This window comes from Amblyomma americanum, chromosome 2, assembly GCF_052857255.1.
Source record: "Amblyomma americanum isolate KBUSLIRL-KWMA chromosome 2, ASM5285725v1, whole genome shotgun sequence".
NCBI classification, from domain to species: domain Eukaryota; kingdom Metazoa; phylum Arthropoda; class Arachnida; order Ixodida; family Ixodidae; genus Amblyomma; species Amblyomma americanum.
In genome coordinates this window covers 97966717-97974271 of record NC_135498.1, presented here as the reverse complement: position 1 = coordinate 97974271, position 7555 = coordinate 97966717, and positions in this window count along the sequence as shown.

Genomic DNA, 7555 nt, shown 5'->3' with positions numbered 1-7555 from the left:
GCATATATAATGCTCTGGCAACGCAGATTACCCAGGCCCTGCAAATTGGAATGGCTTCTGCCATGTCAGCCATGCCTTCGTTAATGACCCAACCTTCCTAGACTGAGCAGTCTCAGCGCCAAGAAAAAATTTCTGCTGTTTCTCCACTTCCTCGGTGCACTAATTCAGCTAATGTCCAAATTATTCATGATGCAGAGATGGTGGATTCAGATACGCGAATCCTCAAACGCAGCGGATCCCCCATGTCTAACCCTTCTTCTTCACATCCTCAGCCGAAATCAAAGAAGCAACAGATTGGCTCTAAGCAAAAAGAAACTATTTTAGGGCAGGCAGTTGCTGCTGCCCGAATTTCTCAACCACAGGGGTGTTAAAAGTTCTCCAGTGGAACTGTCGGTCACTTGTTTCAGCTTCAACAGACTTCCTGTACCTATACCTCAACATAATGCAGACATAATTATTTTACAAGAACCTTGGCTTTGTGGGGTTTGACATGGGGAGATAAGTACTTTCTCCCCACTCAATCGCGGCTGACACGGTTCAAAGCCGCCCGGACCCCACCCCGTGATCGCGTACGCTACCGAGCGCTCGCCGACCACGGCGGGCCTTGCTCTGGGGGAACAAAGGAACGACACATTGGCTGACACAAACAGGCATTTATTGCTACAGAAACAATAACGCCAGCTAGCAACAAGGTACGCTAATGAATCGAGGGCGTCCGACTCACCAGCAAGGTTCCGAGCGAATGTTCGCCCGCGCTAGGGCAAGGGATATAAACTCCGCAGGCCGGACGGGACGAGTACGGGAGCCTGTCTCCCCGTCGCTTCTTCGCCCCGTCGGCGAAGAGCGGAGCCCCGAGCGACGCGTCCGCTCAGGCTCATTATCCCGGCCGAAGAGACCCCATCTACCGCGGGCGGGCTTCAGCAGTCTCCCGCGCAGCGACGCTGGCGCCCTCTCTTGCCAGTTAATGTAACTGGCAAGGGAACGCGCTCATCCTCGGGGTGAGACTGCTGCTGCACGGTGCCTCGCGGGAAAGCAAACTCAGGGGGCTGCAGGGCAGGTCCCCACATCCCCCCAACCTTAAATAGACCCACGCGCCTGAAAGTACATGCTATGGAGGAGTCTCCTGGTCTTCATGTCTTTGAGGCACGTCTTGCAGCTGAGGTCACGCCGACAGCGTCCACGCAGACTTCCGCGGTATTCCGAAGGCGGCGTGAAGGTCTCCGCTGGGATGACTCGTATGGCCCGCGGACTACCGTGTCCGCAGGCCCGCGAATCGAAGGCCGGTGGGAAAACTGCAGGCCAGGATCCTGCAGTAGTCGCCAGGGCAGCAGCAGCTGGAGGTGACTGCTGACTGGTCTCGCCACAGCTGCCCCGGATGGATGCGGCGAACAGGATACAGGCCGCTCCGTCGCAGCAGGTGGCAGCGAGACGATGTGCACCGGTCAGCAAGCCTGGGTGGCTCCACCGGATCTGCAAAATTGTCGAAACGCTCTCGGCGTGCCTTTAACGTAGGTCACGGGAGGGGAAACGGCATCCGCAAGGGCCTCGTGGCACAATGCCTAACTCGCTAGCAAAACGTGTCGGCGGCTGTGCAAACGCAAAGTTCGAGTGAACAAAGCCCTTTGTTGAGTTGAACGAGACTGCTCAGTTCGTGCGAGGTTACAAAAAAAACGGACGGGCAGCAAAGTGCGCCCCCTCTCAATGTCACGGTCCGGTGGTCAGGTCTCTTTTAATGTGGTGCAGGCAGCTCCGAAAAGCCTCAGGCCTAACGACCACTCCGACAACGACCGTGACCACAACAAAGACCCGAAACGGGTTTTGTGCGCGCAGCCGCGAGGAGACATCAGCTTTGTGGGGTGGTCCTACCCCGCTCACTGCACAAAGCAGCTTCTGAGCGGTCGGCGCCCACCGTATCGGACGGTGTCGGAGCGCCCGGTGCCGAGCTGCAATACCAGCGAGCTCGTAGCGGCACCCGTGGCCCCAGGCCACCCGGCTCCCGGAGCCGCGACTCCCAGAGTCGAAAAAGAGATAGTAGAGAAAATATATACAGAAACTCGGACCACCCACGCGGCTTCCGTACTCACTCGCTTCGGGCTCGGCGACTCCGCGGGCGCTAGGCCTCGAACTCCCTCGATGCGGACCAAGTCATTCTCACAAAGAAACTCCAGGGAAAAAAAATGTGCTGAGCATGTCGAAAAGTTCAAACATGCTGCAGCGCAATACACCTCGCGCTCAAGAAAGCATGCCGCAGGTCCTAGCGATCAAAATTCACTCTAGGCCTAGCACTTGTCAAGTCCGGACAAAGAGCGTTCCTCGAACCGAACCGACAGTCGTCCAATGTTCCAAGAGCAGGCCCCACGTTGGGCTGCCAGATGTGGGGTTTGACATGGGGAGATAAGTACTTTCTCCCCACTCAATCGCGGCTGACACGGTTCAAAGCCGCCCGGACCCCACCCCGTGATCGCGTACGCTACCGAGCGCTCGCCGACCACGGCGGGCCTTGCTCTGGGGAACAAAGGAACGACACATTGGCTGACACAAACAGGCATTTATTGCTACAGAAACAATAACGCCAGCTAGCAACAAGGTACGCTAATGAATCGAGGGCGTCCGACTCACCAGCAAGGTTCCGAGCGAATGTTCGCCCGCGCTATGGCAAGGGATATAAACTCCGCAGGCCGGACGGGACGAGTACGGGAGCCTGTCTCCCCGTCGCTTCTTCGCCCCGTCGGCGAAGAGCGGAGCCCCGAGCGACGCGTCCGCTCAGGCCCATTATCCCGGCCCAAGAGACCCCATCTACCGCGGGCGGGCTTCAGCAGTCTCCCGCGCAGCGACGCTGGCGCCCTCTCTTGCCAGTTAATGTAACTGGCAAGGGAACGCGCTCATCCTCGGGGTGAGACTGCTGCTGCACGGTACCTCGCGGGAAAGCAAACTCAGGGGGCTGCAGGGCAGGTCCCCACAGCTTACATCTGAAAAACACTTCCATTTGCCAAATTATTCTTCATTTCGACAAGATCGTCACTAAAGAGGAGGAGGCTTACTCATAACTAGTTTCTTCTAAATTTTGTCACAGGGCTAAGATTACTTTTCCGTCCTCTACTATAGACTGTGAGTTATTGGCTTTAGACTTTGAAATTCCAGGGTGCTATCCATTTTCATTAGTGAATGTTTATTTTCCTTACGGTGTGCAGGATACCAGGCTGCTAGATCTCCTGCTCCTTAATTGTCAGAAGTTACTTCTCTTGGCCGGTGACTTTAATTCTCATCATGTGTCGTGGGGCTTTTGGACAGATTTCTGGGGTAAGCGGCCTTTGGGATTGGGTTTCTGATAACATCCTTTCGTGTATGAATTCAGGTTCAGCTACAATTCTCCGCGCACAAATTAGATCTGTATTAGATTTAACTTTGACCAGCCCTAGTGTGACTGTGGATTGTGGAACATCTAGCGATCACATACCTATCGTTTATGATGTTAATTGCCGCTTAACTCCGTCGTGCTCTCAGCAGAGGTCACATATAAACTATGGCCAGTTTCAGTCCTCTTTGCGCTCCACTCTCACTTCAGCGGTTAATTCTGCTGAAGAACATACAGCAAAAGGCATATGCTTGGCCATTGAGGAATGCCGGAAGAAGTCCGAATATTTGGTACGTACATCAAGAGGGAACACTTCAGCTAGATGGTGGAATGCAGATTGCTCACGGGATTAAAGACGCATAAAGGCTGCATGGAAGAAGCTCCTAGAATATCAGTGCCCAAAAAATTGGCATGATTATAAGTTCATTGCGGATACTTTTAAACGCACAGTCTCTCAAGTGAAATAAAATTATGAGTCCGAGCATTTTTATTTTCTATCTAAATCAGGAAATCGTCGCGCACTTTTCGGTTTCTGCAAATTGCGGAAAAAGATTCCGGTTTCAGAAAATTCACCCTCATGTGTTTTGACCCCGCAAGAAGCAATAGAAACAGTTGAGACAATTGCCAAAATATAGAGCAGCGTTTCGCCTCTGTACTTCCTTTGCGCTCCGCGTTTGTGGCGTCAGTGGACCAGTTTCAACATGTTCCCCCTATTACCCTTCCCGAGCTTTCCCCGATAGTGTTGAGGTTACCAACAGCTAATCCTGGCCCTGATAGGGTAACATAAAAAATGTTAAGGATCCTCTTTGAGGAGTCCCCTACATCTTTGTTGCAGCTGGTTAGTTATTGAATAAAACATACATGGATTAATCCCGAGTGGAAAATTGCAAAAGTGAACCCCTTACCTAAAAAAATGGTGGTGGCTATTTTCTGGATAATATTAGGCCCATTTCAGTGACATCAAACGCGGTTAAGTTAATTGAAAGGGTCATACTCCTACGTGTGTTGAAGTTTATAGACCGTAATAATATCCTAAGTCCCTGTCAAACTGGTTTCCGTCAAAAATGTTCAATATGAAATGCTCACACCGATTTTGAGGGTCGCATTCGTCTTGCGCGGCACCAAAAATGCATGCTGCGCTGGTGATATTAGATGCAGCCAAAGCTTATGACAGCGTAGAAAACTACATATTATTGATAATAATAATTGGTTTTTTAGGGGAAAGGAAATGGCGCAGTATCTGTCTCATATATCGTTGGACACCTGAACCGCGCCGTATGGGAAGGGATAGGGGAGGGAGTGAAAGAAGAAAGGAAGAAATAGGTGCCGTAGTGGAGGGCTACGGAATAATTTCGACCACTTGGGGATCTTTAACGTGCACTGACATCGCACAGCACACGGGCGCCTTAGCTTTTTTCCTCCATAAACACGCAGCCGCCACGGTCGGGTACATATTATTGCAAAGAATATATACTCTGCATATTCTGAATTACTTATTTGCGTAGATATCTGCGTTCCTTGACAACAGACAGTTTTTTTGTATACTAAATGGTGTGAATTCTGGAAGATATAAACAACCCAGAGGTGTTCCATAAGGAACAGCCTTGTCACCTGTGCTCTTTAATATTCTAATGAGCTCCATTTCCTGCCATGAAAACATTCGCACGTCCGTCTACGCGGACAACATGGCATTTTGCACCGTTGCAGCTGACATTCAATCTCTGTATGTGCGCCTGCAATCGTACCTGAATTTGCTTGAAAGTTGGTTGTGTGACTTCCTTCTCGCCTTAAATAATGTAAACAAGTGCACTGTACTTATTTTTCAAATGAATGATGCAGTTAATCTGTCTCTCAGTTACCAGCGACAAAATATTCCTCAAGTTAAGTCATTAAAATATCTTGGTGTCATTTATAATGACAGCCTCACATGGCGCTCCCACATTGACCATGTCGCAGCGAAAGGGGCTCGTGCTCTGGGCATGTTGCGTAGATTAAGTAATCCCCGGGGTCTGGATTGCGGACTGATGCGCTTTTGCGGATTTCTGTTTTGTATGTCCGACAAATTTTAGAATTTGGATCCGTTCTGTTTTCTGGTGCGGCTGCTTTCAAAATTCGCACGCTCGTTCTTTTGGAGCGGGAAGCGCTTTGGTTGTGCCTTCGCCTCCCCAAATTTGTGGCAAACAACGTACTTTATCTTGAGGCCCGTATTAATCCTTCATTATCTAGATTTCAATTCCTAACTGTTCAGACGTACCTATAGATATATGAATCAGATTCACACCGCTCCTTGTCTGTTTTTGTTGCCAGCCGACTTCCTTTTTTGGAGTCCAGTGGCCTAGATTTCATACCCCGCAGGTAGTTATGGTACAAAATTGGCTTGAACCTTTAGATATTCTCTTGTATAACATCCTTCCGACAAAAACACAATGGGTACTCTGTAGAAATTGAAAAATAAACATTTGACAGATTTGCCTGTCCGGTTGGGTTTTAAGACTTATAATAAACTGCACATCTCCAACCAAAAAAGTTAACTTTAACCCAACGTTTCGAAGCCGACTCGGCTCCTTCATCAGGGGTGACTGAGGGCAGTAGCTAGCGACATTTAAGTATGGAGGGGAGGGGGTGAAAAGAACGACAGCTGTGTCGCGAAAAGCGCGGGGGAGGGGGGGGGGGAGGTGGGAGGGAGGTTTAGGCTTTTAGTCACGCTGGCGCACTGTAGGGGGTGATGAATGGCGACTTTTTTTTGTTGCGTTGAAGAGCGAAGTCCCTGGGCATATACTGGGGGCAGGTTTCCTTTTGTGCGGTTGATATTGTTCGGGGTGGTTTGGATATGCCAAGATTCCAGAAGGAGCCTCTTGTGGTAATTGGTTTCGGTTCCGAGGATGCGGGTTTCTTCAAAGTTGATTCCATGGTTGAAGTCCTCGGAATGTTCGGCTACTGGATTGCGCTCTCCTGCGAATTTGCGGACATCGTTTTTATGATGCCGAAATCTTTCTTAGAAATTTTTGGTTTCGCCGATGTAGCTTGCGTCGCAGTCGGCGCATGGAATTTGGTAGACAATGCCTTGGGCTCTTTCTCTCCTCCGCCGGTCTTTGGGAACAGGTAGGCAAAGCGCAGCAGTGTTTGTGGGCTTGTGCGCCACTCGGAGACCCCCTTTATTCAGGAAACGGGCGATGGTTTCGCTGACACCCCCGAAATAAGGTAAAGGGACTTTTTTTGGTGGTGGAGTTGGTATTTGTGCGTTGATTTCTTTACGAATGTGTTTTGGACGTCGAATGGTTTTTTGAATAAAGTCTTTTGGGTAGCCGTTCATGATGAGTTCTTTGAATATCATGCGTTTCTTTTTTTCTGTCAAGTTCTGTGCTGCAGTGTGTCTCAACTCTTCTGAACAGCGTCTTCACCATTGATGCTTTATGGACTGTCGGGTGGTTCGAAGAGAAGTGGAGATACCGGCCTGAGTGGGTTGATTTGCGGTATACGGAGAAAAACTTTAAAAACAGGGCACCGAAGAGTTTTAACACATATTGAAGAGACCATCGTGATAAGTTTAAGTGGCATAAATGTAAACGTTGATAAACTGAACTGGCACATGGATTGCAACGGCGCACTGTTATGGGCCTGTGAGATATATCACTTTATCATAGTTAACGGACACGTCATTTGTGAAGGGCAAATAACGCGAAAATTGTAAAACAGGCAGTCAAGCATTGACTACAGCATTCGAAGAATACAGCCAACGAAGATATTCTGTTAACGACAATGAAAATAGATGAAGCGGTTTTGTATACCTTAGGGAGTGACAATATAAGACTTACCCTTCACTTGGTCGACGTAGACAGAAATAGAGTTAGAGAAGGCTAACTGCCCGCTAACGCTGCCTTCGTCGCCCGACATCGGAGTCTTCTGCACTGAGTACGGGCGCGACGCGTCATCTGGCTGGTAATTAGACAAAGAAAATATGATTTCCGATGCTGCTGTATTTTCCGACAAGGCGGCACTTTGTTAACGCGCTTCGGAGACGCGGTAGCCTAAATGTCGCTTTGCAGACTCCACATGCGCGACGCGGTAGAAAACGTCGCCAATTTCAGGACTCTGATTTGTCTCCGATAGACCTTATCGATGCCCCGAGCAGCAGCGAGTCTGAAGGTGCTGTTTTTTATTTATTTTTTTTTTATTACGGAGTCAGTTCTGACATCGGCA